The sequence below is a fragment of the Peromyscus leucopus genome, chromosome 17, assembly GCF_004664715.2.
Source record: "Peromyscus leucopus breed LL Stock chromosome 17, UCI_PerLeu_2.1, whole genome shotgun sequence".
Taxonomy (NCBI): domain Eukaryota; kingdom Metazoa; phylum Chordata; class Mammalia; order Rodentia; family Cricetidae; genus Peromyscus; species Peromyscus leucopus.
This window is the reverse complement of record NC_051077.1, coordinates 50,931,385-50,952,336: the sequence shown is the minus strand read 5'-3', so window position 1 is coordinate 50,952,336 and position 20,952 is coordinate 50,931,385. Positions and strand designations below refer to the sequence as shown.

At 43.3% G+C, this 20,952-nt stretch overlaps 1 protein-coding gene and 1 pseudogene across 1 annotated transcript in view; one reads left to right on the top strand and one right to left on the bottom strand.

The window, feature by feature from the left end:
• The window catches only part of Csgalnact1 (chondroitin sulfate N-acetylgalactosaminyltransferase 1), a 331,838-nt gene that overhangs the window by 39,270 nt on the left and 271,616 nt on the right, over positions 1-20,952 (top strand). The window lies entirely within an intron of this gene.
• On the bottom strand, positions 11,540-12,285 carry LOC114703121 (annotated as a pseudogene).

Here is a 20,952-nt window from a genome sequence, read left to right as displayed (position 1 = left end):
CCTTCTTGGTTTTTATGTTCTTTTCACATCTAATTATGGAACAAGTAGATAAATAAATGCTCATTTTAAACCCATTTGAAATGTAAGCAAATTGCTTTCATTGAACTGAACTTAAGGCAGACTCAATTAATCAGCTTTAAATTATGGGTAAAAAAAAATCAATGTGGAATTTCTATCTTTGCTTGCATTCAAGAGTTACTCTGTACTGGTAGCCAGTGTCTGCAGACTGTTAACTATAACATTTTAGGTATGTGTTTCTTCAACTCACGTGTGCCAAGAAATTTATTTCTATGGCCATTGTGGTTTTTTTTTTGAAATTAATATGCCAAGGGATACATTTAGTGCTCCATGGAAATATTGACTTTATGCAAAAGAAATAGACTAATCTAATTTGCATATATTAATTTATGTGTGAGGCCCATCTCTTTAGACAGAAATGTGTTTTCTTTGTTATGATGAGAAGATGTGATTATCTTTTCAAATTTAACCTTTTAGATTATAGATGTTGAATTCAGTTGACTTCTTGCAGTCCATTTGTTTAAGGTTAAAGCACTTTTTTTGCAGTTATTGGTTTTGCAATGAGAATGATGGTTTCCAACATGTTGACTGAAGTTCATGGATCAGGATAGGCAGAGGGCTTCAGATTCTGGAGGGACTCAGGTGTGGTCAACATGTCCTCAGTACAAGATCTCCTGGGTGTTGTTTACAGGGAAGACCAAGTAGCCTTTGAAGAAAGGCTGTAGATCAGGATAGGTGGCTCTGAAGCTGCCACAGATGGTTATATCTTTTTTTTTTTATTAACTTATAAATGCTCGGCCAGTAGCTCAGGCTTATTACTAAACTAGCTCTTACCCTTCTTTGAAGAGGAAGGAAAAGTTGACAGCCTGATTCTGTGGGGGCCTGGCCTGGTGAAAGCAACCCAAGGCTCCCCAACCATGATGTGGACTCATGGATAACCTTATGGGGGTTCTGATGGCATGGACATTCTGCTTTGAAGCCTGTGTGGTTTCAGAAGAACATGAGTTTGGCTCCTTCAGTTGAAGTGACTGGTAGTTGGGGACTTGGAGTGTAAGAGGGGAAGGGGTCAGCATGCGGCCAACAGCAGGTTTTCGAAGTTTGGTCAGCAAGCAAGGCCTAAGATGAGGAGTCTGAAAAGCAATAATGCCCTCTTCATAGTAATAGTACTGGAACTCAGAGTGCTGACGGGGAGACAGATTTATTTTGAGGTCTGAAGAAGTCGGGTCAGCCTGGACAAAAGGCAAAAGTGGCTGGCATGATGATTTTCTATAAAGCAATGGATTTTATGTTCCTGATTGCATGTCCCTGTCCCCTGAATTCCTCTTTGGCTGAGCTGTTCAGGGAGGTATGGTCTCTGTGTCTAGTGATGCCCTCTCCCCAGCTTTCCCATCCTTTGGTTCAGGACACCAAGGTTTATCTAATAAATACCCTGGGGTTCGAGCTTCCCTCCTTTTCTGATACTTGTGCTCAGACCCTCAGACTGCCTGTAACATCTCAGTCCCAGAGTGAACCGAGAGCTTGTCATCGACAAGCAGGCACCAGCTGCCAGCTAGGAAAGACAGGGGTTTAGTGCCCCTGCTTATTTGTGGTTCTTTAATGAGCTCTCTAAACATACCTCATAATGAAAATGGGCCATAATGATCTATTTCTTATGAGAGGAAGACATGGCAAATATCTCCTACATAGCTCTTAGGTGCCATCCTTGCCTGAGCAACCCAATGGGGACGTTTATACAGTGGCAGGATTACCAACAGAGTGGGAAGAGGCTAGCTGCACTGTTTGATTGATGTATCTGATGACTCATATTTCAGATCTTGGCCTATTGTGGACCAAAAAAAAAAAAAAAAAAAAAAAAAAGAAAAAAAAAAAAGGCTGCTTTACAGTACTGCATGCTTCCTTGGCTCTGTAGGCCCTCTGTATAGCCATTCCAGGACATGAGGTTTGAGGTCTGAGGCCTGGATGGAGATCTGCTCACAGCTGCTGTTCTCATCGAAACGGGACCATTCAGGACAGGCCCTAGGTCCAGACTCCTTACCAAATCTTTGACTGCATGGTTTAACCTTGTTACTCAAACCCTGCTGTGTGATGTTGCTTGGCTCAGGGTACCTAAAGGCATAGGCCAGCAGCATGAGTATCTCCTAGAGGGAGATGGAAGAAAGCCTTTCCCCTAAGGACGCTAAGAACACATGTTTAGGACATTCTTTGAAAGGAAGCGTCAGGGAGAGGGAATCCAAATGAAACAGTCCCATGCCCACATCTGGCCCAGCTGCTCTCTCCAGCCCCGTGTGGAGGATGATAGTAACTGCTTGACAGTACTCCCTAAGATGTGTGTTTTGTTCTGTCCACAGAGATTTACTCTCTTAGACTGCACAGTGTCTCTCCAGGTGGGACAAATGTGGTGTTTTCCTGCCATGTGACCCAATTTAAATGCTTTTAACTCCACACCATTTCTCCCTCTTCTAGTCTCCCTTGATCACTCCAGCTATGGCTCACATACCTGTCATGTCACATTTTGAATTATGAAAATTACTCTTGAGCTTCTTATCTCCCTTCATAAATGACAACTGTTATAGACTTGGATCATGTCTTATTTATCTCTCTCATTACCAAGCACAGATCCCCGTCATTGCTAAGGATGGAGGGTGGTTTTGTACAATGCTAAATCTAAACTGTTGAGTGGAAATCCAGGGCTCTGTCCCCCGTGACTGTGGGGGATACTGGGTGGTGGCCTGGCTCCAGTGAAGCAGTTTTTCAACATCATCAGGTCCCAGGATCCTTCATGTGTTTTCTCTGCATTCTTTACCATCCACCTCCCAGGTGGTGAGAAGGGGAAACCATGACATGAGGAGATATAGGCCAGCGTCTGGGTTCTAATTGTAGGACAGGTAGCCTTTATCCAAAATGTTTATGACCAGAAGTATTTCAGACTTAGTTTGTTTTAGATTTTGGAATAAAGTATGTTTTGATGATTTAAGCAATACTTTTGTATTTGCGTTTGCCGTGTGTATCTATGTTTGTATGAATGCGTGTGTATGTGTGTGTGTATCTATGTGTGTATGTATGCGTGTGTATGTGTGTATCTATGTGTGTGTATGTGTGTGTGTATCTATGTGTGTGTTTGTGTATCTATGTGTGTGTGTGTGTATCTATGTATGTGTGTGTGTGTGTGTGAAGGCCAGAGGTTGATGATGAGTGTCTGCTACTATCTTTCAACCTTATTTTTTTAAATGCGTTTATTATGCAAATGCATGTATTGTGTGTGTGTGTGTGTGTAAAGGTCGGCAGATAGCTTGTGGAAATTGGCTCTCTCTTTCCACCCTATGGGTTCTGGGGATCAAACTCAGGTTGTCAGACTTGGCAGCAAGCCTCCTTAACTACTGAGCTGTCTTGTCAGCCCTCCATCTTATCCTTTGAGATAGGATTTCTCACTGAACCTAGAGCTCACTAGTCAACTAGATTGGCTGGCCAGTGAGCTCTGGGCTGAGAATCCACCTGTCTTTGCCTCTGTAGCACCCAGGTTATGGAAGTGTGTGATCACATCTAGTTTTTATGTGGGCTGGATGTCTGAATTGGAGTTCTCATATTTCTGAGTCAGGCACTTTACCAACTGAGCCATCTGCCCAGCCAACTTGTCAATAACATCTTTACATCCTAGAGCAGGGACTAAGTAAATCAAAATCAAACCAAGCCAGGACAACACTGTGAGTGATGTACATAGAGCCTGACCTTGTACAGGGTATTGTGAAGATCCTGCTGTTTTTATATGGTCCTGAACATGCCATTTTATTACTTTTTGTGGGTGTGCATATGTATGTATGTAGGGGGAATCTGGACATATACAGAAAAGATATATTACAGTCATAGAGGTCTGGGAAATTGCTTTTTCTTTTTATCCAGAATGGTAACTACATTGTTTTAAGCCTGCTTTTAGGATTGTGAAATTTTATACTCATGTCACATCAGTATATGATTTAAAAAGCTCTAGGATTTTGGAGCATTTCAGATTTCAAAGTGTTTGATAAGCAGTGTTGAACATTCATTAGAACAATGGCTTTGTCTGAAGGTCCCACAAAGGAGGCTTCTGCAGATCATTCACTGGCCTTCCGGAGTGTGGCATGTGACCATCCTCCTTGACAGGCCACTCTCCCCTGCAGAGAGGAAGTATTCATTGTTGTTATGATTTTATTATTTATTTCTGTTTTTGCATATGCATGTGGCGTGTGTGTGTGTGTGTGTGTGTGTGTGTGTGTGTGTGTGTGTGTGAAAGCCAGTCTGCATGTTTGGGGGCACATGTATATGTGATCACATCTCCATATGTGTGTGTGGAGATGTGTGTGGAGGCTAGGGGCCGATGCAGGGTGTGCTCCATGATTGCTCTCCACTTTCTATAGGAATGCATGGTCTCTCATGTGAACTCAGAGCTGGCTTGTTTGTTTAAACTAGCTGGTCATCTTCTCTAGGGATCTCATCTTAACCTCCCAAGCACTGGGTTGCATGTGTGCTCTCATACCTACTTTGTATTTCCATGGGTGCTGGGGATCCGAACTCTAGTCCTCACACTTGTTGCAGGAAGTGCTTTACATACTTAATCATCCCCCTAATTCTTTTGTGTATTTTCTTTTTCAAAGGGTATATTGCTGCCTGGAGCAAAGATGCATTCTCTTAGGAAAGAAGGAAGGGAAACACCGTGTGGGCTTCTGGCATTGTATAGCACACTCCCACACAGAAATGACTCACATCAGCCCATGCAGTTCGAACAACAAGCTTCACTGTTGTTGTACACACAGGCAGCGCTGAGGTCCCTGTGAGTCTTGGCTAGTCAGGACAGCGGTGGCCAGAAGAACTTGCGCCCCCTTCTAGGCCTCTCTTTCTGTAACAACAAACCCCAACATGTGAAGGTCTTTCTTGCCGGCTTTGCATCCAGGGACTAAAAGGCTGTCTATGCCAGGAATGGTTGGGAATGAATGGAGCTTTCTCTGACTGCTCCCTCCATCCAAATAAAAATGCAAGCAGCATAGCCAGAAAAAATATATTAAGTCAGAAAGACATGTGAGTCAAAAAGAAAACAATGTGGAAAGCTATGATATCAGTCAGGACTGGGGCTGAGGTTCATTATAAGTATGTACTGTCAGGTCTTCACACTTCCTGGGAGTAAGAGGCGAGTGAAATGCGCTGCTTTTTAGTGGCTATCGGGTAAAGGAAAGAATCCAGCTTAATGTCTGCTTGTCCAAAGACAGGACGCTCAGGAGACACTGCACTCTTTTCAAACTTGAGATTTTCTAGGGTGGAAAGGAAGCCAGTTCATAGCCAGAATAGCCAAGGACAGCTTCTGATAGGAGAAGGGTTTCAGGTTCTAGGAATCCAAGAGACTTAGCAAATTCATGGTCGTCTGACGGGGTTCACGGGGCCCAGGACACTTACAGGAGGGGGCAGAGATGATGTGACATAAATAGGTTCTGACTTGGTTTGTTTTGTTTGTTTGGTGGTTTGTTTGTTTGTTTGTTTTATCACCTTGACACAAACTAAAGTTATTTGGGAAGAGGAACCTTTCTTTTTTATATACATATATATATATATTAATTTAAATTTTTTATTCATTTTACAAATCAACCACAGATCCCCCTCTCATCCCTCCTCCCATTCCTCCCCAGCCTTCCCCACCCCCGGTCCATCCCCATCCCCTCCTCCAAAGGGGTAATGGCTCACATGGGGAGTCAGCAAAGCCTGGTACATTCAGTTGAGGCAGGGCCAAGTTCCTCCCCCTGCATCAAGGCTTAGCAAGTCATCCCACCATAGGTAATGGGCTCCAAAAAACCAGGTCACACACCGGGGATAAGAGGGACCTTTCTTGATTAATGATGGATGTGGGAGGGCCCAGCCAAATCTGGGCCATGCCATTGCTGGGTTGCATAAGAAAGCAAACCGAGCAAGTCGATAAGCAGTGTTCCTCCATGGCCTCTGCTCCAGTCTTGTCTCTACGCCCCTGTCTTGAGTTCCCACCCTGAATTCCTTCCATGATGAACTATAGTCTATGAGGCGAAATAAACCATTTCTTCTCCAAGCTGCTTTTGGTCATGGTATTTATTACAGCAATAGAAACTTAACTAAGACCGGTGCTGCATGCCCACGTGCTTGGAGTGAGGTAGGGTGAAGGGGGTTGAGGTGGGATGGCAAGTCATGGGAGGGATTGGGTAAGTTTAGAGATGGCTAAATGAGGTAACAGGATCAGAATAGTTGCTTGTGGAGATTACTAAGCATCCCATATAATAATGATTGCTTCATACAGAATAGAAACAGCGCATGGATTGCCAAACTAAAAGAAAAGAAAGCGTGTTCACCATCTGGTTCTTAAGCCATGGTAGTCATGCATTTCATGCGGCACAGGGTAGGGACTGCACGCACTGGTTTTAACTTCAGGCTTGGGCGTCCACTCTTTAAACAGGAAGATGGCTATAAGATAGGACCTTTAGACATGGCAGATTAGAGCTCTCAGCAGGGAGCTCTAGCATTCCAAGTGGAAGGTGTGCAGACACCCACCCATGAAGGGTAAGCCTTGGGATGGCAGTGTGGTGCTGGCAGATGTGTGAATGGGGGCACTTGTCGGGCTTCTTGGTCACAGGAATACTTGGTGCCTGTCTCAAAGGAGGCTGGATCTGACTGGGGCTAAAAAACAAATTGCAACAGAATGGTTGCTGAGTAAGTTACTGGGGCTGTTGCTGAACTGGCTCAGGGAGTTGGGTCCTGGGGAGTTAAGTGTGTTTGCTCCTGGTCTGAGCCCCATTCCCAAACCACACAATGTGGGAGCAAAGGGGAGGCTGGGAGCAGGGAGCTACTCTTGGTGGCTCTGATGTGATCGTCCACAGCAGATGGACACACACAGGCTTAGGATGTAGCTCAGTTGGCAGAGTTCTAGTTGGCAAGGGGCGCTGGTTTAGTCCCTAACACCATGGAAAGTGGGCGCTTATAGGTCCAATTCAAAGTCACCCCCAGCTACATAGTGTATTTGAGGCCAGCTTGGGACCTGTGTGATTCTGCCTTAAACAACAGCAGCAGCAACAGCAGAAACAAACCCAAACCCCTAAATTTAAATTGAAAGTTCATGTGTACATGCGCCCGGAGAGCAAAGTGTGGAGGCCTGGCAGGTATTGACAGCCTTGGAATGTCCCTGGCCTCCCATCCATGTTATGGATTTTAACATGGGTAGACAATGTAGGAACACTGAGCCTGGTACATGGGACTCAGTGAAAGCTAATCCCTTTCCCTCTCTCTGCCAAAAGCAATTATTTTCAAGTGATACTTATAAAAAAAAAGCCAGCCTCTGCACAGTGCTTAGCATGTACATACATTACCTCAATTAATCTTCACAGTAAGCCTGTGAATTATTATTTTTCCCTCAGTTTATTCCCATTGGAGCTTAGAAGTTTCAGTCATGTGCTTGAGGACACAAAGCTACCAAGAGGAGAATGAAAGGTCTAATGTAGGACTTCTGACCTTTAGTTGCATATAATTATAACTATGTTCTGATGATGAGTGCATAAGAGAGTCCAGTTAATCTTTATTTTTCAGTGCTATTTGGGTATCTTCTGTGGGATGAGAATATAGGAAACTGTAAATGTGAAATATTAATCCTTCAAAAGGAAAGTCTGCTATTATTGCAGAATAAATTACTTTGCTTAAGATACAAGGTAATAATGCATAACAGTTACATGATAATAAACCATGATTGACATAGTAGGAAAACCCTGTATTCTGTTAGGTGAGGTAAAACATATTTAGAAATAGACTACCTTCAAGACAGGACAAACCCTGTGCAAAGAATGACTAATCAGGCAATACTCTGGGCATACAGGAAAGAGGGCTGACCTAAAGGTGAGGAATGAGGAATGCTTTAAATGGATGGGTTATGTCTCTCTCTCTCCCTCTCGTATATATATGAGAATGTATCTATGTTAGGCTCCTGTGCACATGTATGTATGCCTGTGTATAAGCCAGAAATGAATATTAAGTGTCTTGTTCACTGGCTGTTTACCTTTCTTTTTGAGATAGCATCTTTCACTGAACCTGAAGTTCCCAAATTTTGTTAGACAGGCTGGCCAGTGAACCAGAAAGTTCCTTCTATCTCTGCTTGCCTAGCTATGGGATCACAAACATTCCCAGAAGCACCTGGCTTTGCGCATGGGTGTGAACATCTGAACTCAGATCTTATGTGCATCCAGCACTCCTGGATGGGTAGTCTTTAAAATGAACTTTGATGTTTAGAGTTAAGCACCAAGGTTATTAGTGGCAGAGAAACTAGGATAACAATGAAAAGAAACTTTTCAATTTGGAGATGTGGGCAGAAAGAGAGGGCTTCTTCCCAACTTTACAGTGAATAAACAAACAACAAACTGACTATTCATGAGGCTACCCACCACAGGAGTGCTGAGATTTAGGCTCCACTGAAATAAAAGACAGGCCCTCAGCATCACCTTAGCTGAATGACCCTCCACCAATCACAAAGGGCTGCAACAGAATTTTGAATGTTCTCTCCACAAAGAAGCAATAAATGTACAAAAGATGGATGAGCTGATTAACCTGCTTGGGTCATTACAAATCATATAGAGGGATTAACGTATCACAGTACAGCAGGTCCAATCTCTAGGCCCATCCACACTCAGTGACCCCCAGTACGTGAGTTTTGACTCTAGCTTCAATACTTCATTTCCTCTTTTTCCTTCTGCTCATGGTTCCCCCCCACACCTCCCCCACCCAGGGGGCCGGTGCCTCCATCAGGGTTAAGAGATGAGATTCGGGGAAAGTAAGCATCATGGCAGTGTCTGGCAGGTCTGTGACACCACACGTGGTTAATTTGTCACTTTCTAGACTGGAGAATATGGGACCACAGAGCAAAGAACAGGGAAGCGATCCCCGTGGGCACGCCAGTTTGTTAGCCTGCTCCACAAGCAATCGGTGTGGTCTGTCAGGACCCGGCACGTCAGCCGTTTAATCTGCAGGGTGCTAGGCAGTGCTTTCGCCTCCATGTTCGTTCCTTTTATAGCTTATGACACATTTGGCAATTAAGCTTCTGAAAAAAATGTGAATTTTTAAGTGTGCTAGTATTGCTGATTTGGGATTTATGCTGGAAAAGCTTCCAGATAAGGTTAAGCTTTATTTGGCAGTATTCATTTCTTTAAATAGAAGCCATAGTGTACACTATTTCTTGTCAGTCAGCACACAGGATTCAATCTGCGGGATCCCATCACAGCAGCTACCTCTCATGCAATTTATTACTGAGCTGCTTAAAATGCCTTCCTCGGCCTCTTTTTCTACTTCTTCCCTGTCCTACCTTCTTGAAGAAGAGAAATATCCACGAGTGCTATGAAACTGATTGATAAACATTGTTGGGTAAAAATATGAGTTCTTGAACTTACAGATTCCATCTCTTTTTCATTCCCTGGAGCACAAGTCAGCTGTGTTATTGGAGGACAATGTACCTTATCTTGGGCTAGACTAAGTACGACTGTCAGTTGTCTTTTATAGACATATAAGAACCAAATATTGTTACCTGTTTATGCCAAAAACATATATTAAGAAGGAAAAGGACTATATAAAGCCTGACTCCAACCTTCTTGGATACTGGCAGAGATGTGAAGGAAGCAGAGCCACATAGACAGTTTTCCTTGAAGATAAACAGTGTCTTAGGCCTCTGTTTTTCTGGAAGTATTTCTGGGAACCAGATTCCACCTGATAGTGTAGCAATGGACTAAGGGAGGAAGCTATGCGATAGATAAACCAGAAAGCATTTGACAGCACCCTGGTTGGTCCCCCAATCTTAATAAAACAGAACAAACTCCAAGGATGAGTTCAGGAGAACTGCTTCTCAAACTGGCAAACAGCACTGTGAAGAAGTAATTATAGGCCTCCTACCCAATTTAACACATTTTGCAAGAAATGTTAAATGAAGCATTTCCCACCCTCCAAACATGTTCTCTCTTCTTGGATTTTTTTTTCCTACAGAAAAGCACAGAGAAAGACAACAGATACTCACTTCCCCCTCCCTGGACTTAATAAGTACTAGTGTTGTGCCCTTCCTTCTCCAGATTGTTTCAAAACTGAAAGGAATAAAATATCTCAGCTAACTGGACCCCTTGCTTTTCCTCCCTCCCTCTTCAGAAGAAGCCTCGGTGGTAAGCTTGGTGTGCCTCCTGTCCCCAAGCATATTATCGTTAAGCTGACCTATGTCTTTTATGGGAGCCATCCTTCTTAGAGATGATCTTACTGCCTGATGATATGTGCCATAAAATACACCAGATGTCAGGTTGCAGCAGCCTTGCTGAATGGGCTCTCAGTGGGTAATTATTTCCTGATACATGGATTATAAACCCTGCCTACTCTCCCTATATAGTCAAGCTGTGTTAATTTTTAATTATGCATTTTATAGAATGACAGAGACAATTATATCAATTTATAATTTTTCTTGAGGTTTTTAATATTTCATATCAGAAGTCACAGATCACGTCCAGGGATACAGATTAAACTGGTTAATTAGGATGTTTTCCCAGAAGTGCTCCTTAAGGAGGAAGAATCGAGGCTATGGGAATGCACAGCTTGTCTCCATGCAGGCTGTGATGTGAGACTGGAAGGGACTGGTGTCTGAGTCAATTGTGGACCTAACCAAGCTATGAGCATGTTTGGTCGGGTTGCTGACTTGAGTGAATATTCTCTAGGGGTCCTTGGAAAATGAAAGACCTTCACTCTGAACTTCCCCAGGGTATCCCCTAGTCTCTATGGATTGACACCTGACCTAAACATCCCAAATACATAGAGAGCCTGAAGAGTCCCCCATGCTGAAGCCCTCCAGATCACTGCTTCAGAATGTTCTAAGGCAAGCTGAACCTTGGAGGTCCAATCATCTCTTAGTGGGAGTGCTGAGCCCCATTAGAAGGCTGTGCTTTGAGCACCCAGCCTCACCTCCCCCAGTCTTCTTCCTGCTTCACAAGTTCAGCGCATGTTTCCCAGCTGCAAGGGCACTTGAACTTCCCTTGCTATGGGACACACATGCATGTGCATACCATAACACACACACACACACACACACACACACACACACACACACACACACTTGCAAAGAACTTGACAGGCAATATTGAAACAATATCCAACAAGAGTCACCTTCCCCCTGACCCTGACAGGTTTTTCTTGAATTTGTAATCCCCCTGCTTCAGCTGGAATTACAGGCATGCAAACATCATACGTGGTTAGCTTTAATATATTCTCGTATTTCCATTTGCTCTTTCGTGAGGGACGGAGATGACCAGGCATAGAGGAGGAAACAAGCTCAGAGCAGCTAAATAACATGTCGGAGTCTGTGTATGTGGTCGGTGATGGGATCAGATATTACGCCTTTGTCTGGACATCATGAGAGTGGAGGGTCTTGCTGCCCCCCACCCCACCCCCACTCAGTGTTATTGCTGTGCCCATTCTCCCTGGGAAAGAATTTTAGTTTGTTTCACGATTCTAGAGGTTAAAGGGCATGGTGCTGGCATTTGCCTGGCTTCTGATGAGGGTCACATGTTGGGTTATAATATTGCAGTGTACATGGCAAGTGCCACGATTCTCGGGTGGAGGTCAGAGCACCAGTTTCGGTAGTCAGTTGTCGCCTCCACCTCATGGGTTCCTGGGGGGGGGGCAAGCACCTCCTCCAGCTGAACTACCTTGCCGTCTCTCAATCTGCTCTTTCAGTGGCAGAATCCTTCCCAAGAGAACTAACTCACTCTCGTGAGGAAACCATGAATCTTTCCACGACAGTGAAGCCATGTGGCCCAGGCACCTCTCAACACTGTAGCATTGAGGACCGAATTTCAAAATGAAGGCTTTTTTGTGTGCATTTTTAAAAAACAGTTTCAGCTTTTTATTGGACATGTTAATAAAAGATTTAGTCAAATAGACCAAAGTCCATATCATCATCAGATTCCTCAAATTCTTCCTTCTTTGCTTCCACTTTCTTCTCCTCAGCTGGGGAAGTCAGGTGGTGGAAGCAGTGGTGGAGAGGGCAGGACCACCTACTGGTGCGGCTCCAGCTGCTGGAGTGGGCCTACCAGCCCATACGTTGCAGATGATGCTTCCAATGCTGACATGAGTCAGGGCCTTTGCAAACAAGCCAGGCCAGAAAGGTCCAACACTGACACCAGCTGCTTTGATGAGGGCACTGATCTTATCCTCCATGACCTTGTCCTCATGCAGGATGAGGGCAGAATAGATGCCAGCCAGCTCAGAGATGAAGGCCATGTTGGTGACTGTGGGCACGTGCTAGTTGCCCGGGGTGAAGTAAGGGCCTCACTCAAACGCAGCCTTTGCTTCCTCAGAAGGACTGAGCACCATGGCGGCTGCTGAGGGAAAGCCAAAAGGACGTTTTCTAAGGATGACAAACTATAGCAGCACCATAACTCATATGCATGTACCTTGCATGGAGCAAACCATTTCATAATTAAACTATTAATATCTAAAAATGAGGGCTGGGGTAATAATAGCTCTGTGGTAAAACACTTGCCTAGCATGGGTGAACTCCTAGGTTCCATCTCCAGTACTAAACCAAACCAAACCAAACCAAATGCCCTAAGAGAGGACTGTGACTAGTTAGCTTAACTTCAGAGCCAAAGTGACCTGCTTTCTTCCTCCTCAGTTCCTTTCTCTGCTTATCTTATCTCATCTCAGTACGAAGCTGTGTTAGTTTTCTTTTTTGTTGGCTGTGGTTAAAACACTCTGACGAAAGCAGCTTAGGGGAGACATGGTTAGGTTTATCCCATAGTTCATTTAAGAAAAGTCTTTTCACTATGAGCTCCTATAAAATAAAAACCTGTATACTTCTGGCATGTCATAACAGTCTTACTTTAAGAATAAACATTCTTATTTTAAGAGGAAAAATTTTGGATAAAACAATCATACCAGAGCAAACCATACTCTGGCAGTTTCTTTCTCTTTCTTTCTTTCTTTCTTTCTTTCTTTCTTTCTTTCTTTCTTTCTTTCTTTCTTTCTTTCTTTCTTTCTTTCTTTCTTTCCCTCCCTCCCTCCCTCCCTCCCACCTTCCCTCCCTCTCTCCTCCCCTCCTTTCCTCCCCCACCTCTCTCTTGTTTTTTGTTTTTTTCAGACAGGGTGTCTCTGTGTAGTTTTGGTGCCTGTCCTAGATCTCGCTCTGTAGACCAGGCTGGTCTCGAACTCACAGAGATTCACCTGGCTCTGCCTCCCGAGTGCTGGCATTAAAGGCGTGTGCCACCACCGCCCAGCTTCACCGTTTCTCTCTTAAGGCTAGGTTGGCTCTATTCCACAGCTGAGGTTCTCTTGGATGGATGTCCCATGGTTCTGGACTCTCCAGTATTCTGGGGTCTCTTCTGCAGCTTAGGCCTCACCTCACAGCTCCATACAATAGCTTCTCAGGGTCTCTTTGTGGAGACTTCAGCTCTGCCACCCAGAGCCTGGCCCCAGCTGCTCTTCCTGACCCCCTTGATCTTAGATCCTTCATGCGTTCAAAACCAGTACTACCTGGGTGACTCTTAAGATATTGCCAAGTTGTGCTGCCCGACTGGGATGTAGCTGGCCCTCACCCCAGCTGTATCAGCTCCTGTGTGTTGATCCTGAGGAAACACAGACCAGTTGTCAGAGTGCACTGTGGAAAGCCCCTTTACAACAGTGTTGATCTGTGAACTATAATTCTTCGGCACTAGCTTGAATAGCATTCCGTCTGCCAAACAAATCAGTCCATGGTCTTTAAATTTACCTTCACATCGTATCTCAGGATATGGACAGAATGAAGCCAGGTTCTTGGCTCAAATATCACACAAATGGCTCCTATCTAAGGTCACGATAGAGTCCTTGTTCCTCTTTGCATGAGTCAGGCTTCCCTGTCCTTCTTTCTCTCAGCATGACTGTCTTCAAGTTCCCATTAGACTCTCCCGTTAAACCCTTCTTCCTGCATTTCAAAGCTTCTCTAGCTCAATGAATCAAGCACTTCCCTATCCCTTTAACAATATAGTTCCTGAGCCTTAGTTCATTGTGACAGTCACCACATTCCTGCTACCGCAATCTGTGTTACAGTTCTTAGAGGACTAGAACTGATAGGACTAATAGACATTGTGAATTAGATTGGCTTACACGGTCCAGTCTGGGTAATCCAACAATAACTGTCTCACACTGGAAATCCAACAACTGGAAATCCAACAATAGCTGTCTCAAACTGGAAATCCAACAACTGGAAATCCATCAATAGCTGTCTCACACTGGAAATCTGTCAATAGCTGTCTCACATTGGAAATCCAACAACTGGAAATCTGCCAATGGCTGTCTCATACTGGAAATCCATCAATAGCTGTCACACAGTGGAAATCCAACAATAGCTGTTTCACACTGGGAAGGCCAAGAATCCAGTAGTTGCTTACTCCACAAGACTGGGTGACGGGCTGGAGGGATAGCTCAGCCATTAAAGGCTAGGCTCACAACCAAAAATATAAGACTGGGTGCCTTAGCAGTCTCAATCCAGCACGAAAGGTCTGGAAAATTCCTTGAGAGGTGCTGGTATTCAATCTACACTGGAAGCCTGAAGGAGCGGGGATTTGGGATCAGGAAAGGAATATAGCAGCAACAGAGTAGAAGAAATTGCCATCAAGTGTGAAGGCAAGCAGGCAAGAAACACGTTCCTTCTTCCGTCTCCTCTTTCCTGAGATGCCACTCGAAGATGTCACCCATGTTTAAGGTGGGTCTTCCCACTCCACATAATTTTTATCATGGGAAGGCCCAGCTGCTTGCCTGTTAGTTGGTTCCAGATTGAGTCAAGCTTAATTATCACGGGATCTGTGAAAAATTTTTATCACTTACATCTCTCACATGGTTTTAAGATCATTTTGAGACCTATAAAATCATGTTAGTTAAGTTTGTCTAGTTCTCCATTACAGGTTTTGTTTTTTAGGTGGCACTGGAGAGGGTGCCTTTACACATTATTTGTGGCAGTTTCATTTGTACTAATAGTATCAGTACAATGATTAACAGGGACTTCTTTTAGAAGTCCAATAGTAATTGCAGAGCCCTCCCTCAACAAACACCAGAATGAGCCTTATTCTGTGAGTATGTATGTTTTGCATATGTGTTCATGTGGGTATGTGGACATGTATGGAGGGTGTGTCTGGGTTGCCCATGTGTTCATTTGGGTAAGTGGACTTATGTGGAGGCCAAAATTTGAAAGCAAGTATCTCCACTTATTGCTCTCCATGTTATATTTTGAAACCAGGTTGTCACCGAACCTGGAGCTCCTTAGTGTGATGAGGCCAGCCGACAGCGACCTCAAGGGGTCCTCCTGTTTTCACCCCTCCCAGTACTACCAGGGAAACAGTGTGCTGCTGCACCTGGGTTTTAGGAGCGTGCTAGGGATTTAAACTCATGCTTGTTCAACCCGCTCCTAACCTACAGAGCCATCTTCCTATTCACTTATCTGCCTTTGATCATTGCCTAAAGTCAAAATGACTCCCACCTCTGAGACATGCATTAGAAATATGCTTCCTCCTACTTCTGACCTACTGAGCATTTGTGTCCTTATTTTACACTGGGCAACATTAAAGGAAGGAATGGGTAGATAGGAAGCCTGTTGTAATTTTATTGGGTCCCTGAGTTCACAGACTTATTCATTTGGATTAAATATTGTAATTTGCTGTTCTTAAATATACAGTGTTTTTGGACATAGAACCAAGAATTTCCTGGATTCAGCACCAGTATTTTCATTGACATTCTTGTTCTTAAATCCAATTTAACCTTTTGATATTTTCTCTTGAACTGCCTTCTGGTTTCCTGATGGGTTATTTTGGGTCATAGATGAAAACATCAGTGACCTCATATTGAACAGTCCCCTTGGTGCCGGTAAGATTTCTCCTGCCTCCTCCTTCCTGTTTCTCATACATCTTTAGGGTTGCAAGTTTTCCTTTTGGGGAGTATTTTTAGCCTATGGACTGTCCTTGTGTTGAGAGGAAGGGGAACTTAGCTGCACAATGCTTTTGCTGGGCCTTCCCACTCTGGGGAAGACCTTAAGCCCGGAACGGCCTGCTGCCCACTGCTGACATTGGCGACTGCTGTTTACACTTCCCAGGAAAAATGATTCCTCCGAGGGTAAACTGAGGTGCTTCTGGGTTCTTTGTGGACTCCGAGCTGGGGAAAGACACTACTTTAAAGCCGAGTCAGTGTCTTCCAGCTTCTGATTCGAGCACCCGCATCTCGCAGCTCCACGGCTGCCTGCACTGCAGTGGCTGAAGTGCTCCCCGGGGATTCATTTGTCAACACTGCCACTTTCCTCTTAGGAAGTAACACTCCCTTGGAGGATGTAGAGGGATTTATGCTTTGACAACAGAGACATGCACAGAGCCAAGCTTTTGTCCTATACTGCAGGGGTGACAGTTCCTAGCCCTCTGGCAGAATCCCTTTAGAGCATGAAACAGCATTCTCCTTAATTTGGATGAGCTGAATTGTTAAATGGAGAAGGGTTGATGGTTCATAGACGAAGAATGAAAGTTATGGATAACTCCCCAGTTATTCTTGCATGCTCTGATTTATTTGTGAGTGTCCCTTATAATTGGTGTAGAGTCAATCATTTTTATTTGATTAAAAAACCCACAACTTCCATGTCTCAGTTTATTTGCAACCACTGTACTCTCAAACCTATGCCTTCATCCTCATGTTGGGACTTAGTTCAAAGTAGTCTCTGACCATTTAGGAAATGGTAGAAAATGAACCGTCATTCAGCATTGGGCAGTGCCAACAAAGTGGCATCAAGATTAGATTAGCGCACACACGAGTGCGTGCGTGCGTGCGTGTGCGTGTGCGTGTGTGTGCGCGCGCGCGCGCGCGTGTGTGTGTGTGTGTGTGTGTGTGTGTGTGTGTGTGTGTGTGTGTAGTGGTAGTAGTAGTAACAGTAATAGTAGTAGTAGCTGCACATTAGTCTTTCGTGTTTGATATTATTGACTTGTAAGTGCCTAAAAGTAAGGACTCTGGTCCCATACCCTCCAGATTGAAAAGCCAGATTCATCAGTTAGAGATTATAGTGCCTTGGGCAAATTTCTTAAATTTTCCAGCCTCCCTCCATGCATAACATCTGGGGTATCAATATCTCCTCCTCCTTTTCCTTCTTCTCCTTCTTGTTCTTCCTCTTGTTTTTGCTCTTCTTCTTCTTCTTCTTCTTCTTCTTCTTCTTCTTCTTCTTCTTCTTCTTCTTCTTCTTCTTCTTCTTCATCCTCTGTCATTCATTTATAACAGACTGTCTCACTTTATAAGATGCAGGCTCTTTCCTCTATCTTCAGTATTCTTCCATAGGGATTTGTATTTGGCTTTGGATTCTTACACTCCTGAGGAATTGTTTTTCACTAAGATAGGTGGAGAGGGGCACTGCTTTATTTATTGTCTTAAAGATACCAGGGTAAATGAAATTCTCTTGGGCTCCTTTGTGCATGGGCTCAAGATAACTGAGCTGGTTCCAGCCCCTTGTTTCAAAGGTGAAAAAGAGGAGGCAGATAGGTCATCACATGGGTTCCTGCAAACTGAATAAACTTTTAGTAAAATTCCTTGTTTGGAAAGCTAACTGAAAGACTTCTACTGGTATCTCATTAGTCAGTCCCGTTTTCTTTTCTCTCCTCCTCCTCCTCCCCCTCCTCCTCCTCTTTTTGGTTTGGTTTTTGATATAGGGTTTTTCTGTGTAGCCCTTGCTGCTCTGGAACTCACTCTGCAGACTAAGCTGGCATCAAACTCAAAGATCTATCTACCTCTGCCTCCCAGAGTTCTGGGAATAAAGGCATGTGCCATCATGCCTGGCCCCATTTTCAGTGGATCTTGGGAAAGGTAATTTTTCTCTAGGAACTTTTCTTCTTTCAAAAATATAGACATTCTGTCACTGAAAGGGAGAATAGATATCATCCTAACAGCAACTACTGGTTTTGGCCACAGTGAATCCTACCTTCAGGTTTCAAGAAATGTTTATGTTTTGTTTAACTCAATTTTTAAATTTATCTTGTATGTTTGTACACATGTAGTCACACATGTGGAAGAGGGATATGTGCATGCCAGCTTTTGGGAGTCGGTTCTCTCTTTCCAGCATGAGGGCCTTGGAGTTCAAATGAGGTCATCAGGCTCAGAAGCAGGCACTTGTACCTGATGAATCACCTTGAGATGTAGAGGAGGAGGGTGATTTATGGACGGGAAAGAATGCCACATTAAGTTTATATTGACAAAAGAACATCATGGCAACAGAGCACCATGACTTGCTGTCCTTGAGTTCAGGCAGAGTGGAATGCAAGCCTCCCTGTGAGTCTGAGTTCTAATATCACAACTCAGAAGTGGAAAGATGTTCTATCAGTGATTTATATAAGAGGAAAAATGACTTAATCTTTTTATGCTTCATTTACTATTTTAAAATAAGTTATATCTATCAATGCTTTTAAAAATTGTGATAAAATGCCTTCAACATTTACCAGGTTAGTAGAGAGTTCTCTGGCATACTATATATTCATGCTGTCAATGATCATTACCACCCAATCTCTAGAAGGCTCCATCCTGGAAGACTGAAACTCTGTCCCCATTCAGTAATAATTCTCTCTTTCCCACCTCCAGCTCCTGGCAACCACCATTCTACTTTTGATCTCTCTCTGACTGTCCATAGTGCCTTATGTCAGTGGGGTCTCCCAGCATTTGTCTTTTATTGAACGGCCTACTTCATTTAGCACAGTGTTTCCAAGGTTAATCCACACTGTAGCATGTGTCAAAATATCTTTCCTTTGTAAGGCTGAATACTATTTTGTTGTGTGTCTACTATACCTTGTATCCTTCATTGATAGACACCTGGTTTGTTTCCACCCTTTGGCATTGTGAGTAGCACTACAGTGAACATGGGCATTAAATATTGTCTTCAAGAGTCTGCTTTCAATACATGTTGGTGGAATGGCAGGACTCATGATGCTGCATATACTCTTTTCTGGCTACATGTCCAATGTTACTCTTTCAGAGTGAACAGTGGGTCCTGGAAGTGCAGCCTGATTTCAATTCATTCTCATACTGTTGGTGTGGTCACCCTGCTTGTTCCCCCATTTCCTCATGTTTCCATGAAGAATGTGTCACATAGCACACACCAATATTCCTAGAAGGAATGACTGAAGGAACATGATTATGTTGGTGGATGAATGACTACTGAAAGAATCTCATAATGGTCTAAAGCAATGGCCAATAAACTACATGCCAGACTCATCTATCACCTGTTTGGGGGTGTGGCCAGCTAAGAGTGGTTTGTAAGATGAACATTTTAAGTCTGACAATAAGGAACACTAATTTTGAACCCCAGTTAAGTGAGGTGTTGTCTACCCCCAAAGAACAGCCTTCATTTGGCCTATACTATAAAATATTTCCCTCTCAATGAGGTGGCCATTTCTGGCATTTCATCAACATTTTAGGAAATGGTTTGCTCCTTTTTGTCTGTGAGTACCTGTATATTAGCCTAGATTGTGTTACTTGGTCCACAAGCTCTGCTCATAGTAAGCACCTAACAAATGATGCAATTTTCCTCTCTTAAACTTAACTCTTCTGTTCCTAAACTGAATTTCATAGAAAGAGTAGTCAGTTGGATTAGGTAAGGGTACTGGCTTTAAAAAGAGGCTATTCAATGACTTACTTTACTAGGTTATACATAATATGAACTGTAATTTGGGTTGGGGACAAGCTTATTTCATATTGTGAAGTCTCCAGATTCCCTATGACAGTGACTTGGGCCACAAGCTGACTAAATTTGTGGTGTCTTAGCGAAAAGAAGACTCAATGTTTCCCTTTGCCAGTGCTTTGAGTACTTTAAAAACAAAGCCTGGGTCTACACACATGTTTTTCCTACTGGGCTTGTATCTTTAAGATCTTTAAAATTGTATGTTCAGAGTGTTTTCCTGTTCATTTTTTCATTTTATTAAGAAGAAACTATAAATGAAGCATAACAACACCATCATTTTTCATTATTGTTAATGGTTTCATGACACGATGAAGTCTTATGCAATATAATGCTTTTTTTTGGTGCCTCAAATGTTGGCAGGAAAATCATTTAGAAATATTACTGAATTTTCTCTAGCAAAAGAAAAAGCTTTTGACTCCACAAATTTTTCAAATATGAAATATGGTGCATTACATTGTGTGAAATCTCAGTAATTTTTGGAGGCAATCCCACACCTCCTACATTTCTGTCCTGACACTGTAATTCACAATCTCTATCCCAAAGTGCAACACAGCCTTTAAAATACTAGGAGTCTAAAAGCTAATTGTTTTACTTTTTCATGCTTCAATCATACCCTGAGTTAAATCTGCATTTCTTAGGTTATTGTGGAATTAATATGTTATTTGTTTGTTTGTTTGTTTACTGTGTTTATGCTCTTGTGTGTGCTAGTGTACTTGTGTACAGGGACATATGGATGCTGATGGTCCTTCCTTGGGAGCCTTCCATCTTGTCTTTTGAGACAGGGTCTCTCACTGGTCTGGAACTCTCCAGGTAGGCTAAAGTGACTGGCCAGCAAGTCCCAGTGACTTTATTCAATCTAACCTCCTCACTTTATAAGGAGAAACTGAGGCCAGGAGAGAGGAGTCCGTGTCAAAGCAGAGAAGGAACCAGGATGACTTTTGAGCTGTTTTCCTCTTGGATGTTTTTGGTTAAAGGAAAATAAAGACAGTACGTATGACAGAGACTAGGGTACTGTTGACTTCCCATTCCAGACCCACGAATGGAAGAACCAACAGGAGTCAAATGTAAAGCACAGTGATTCAAAGTATCTCTAGCTGTGTAGAAGCTTGAATGATCAGTGTTAGGAAATTAACCATCTCTTTAAAACGTGCTGTAGTTCACACTGTTTGTATAGATGGGCTTTTTTTTGGGGGAGGTGTTCTACATCGCCATGGATAAAGTTGAAA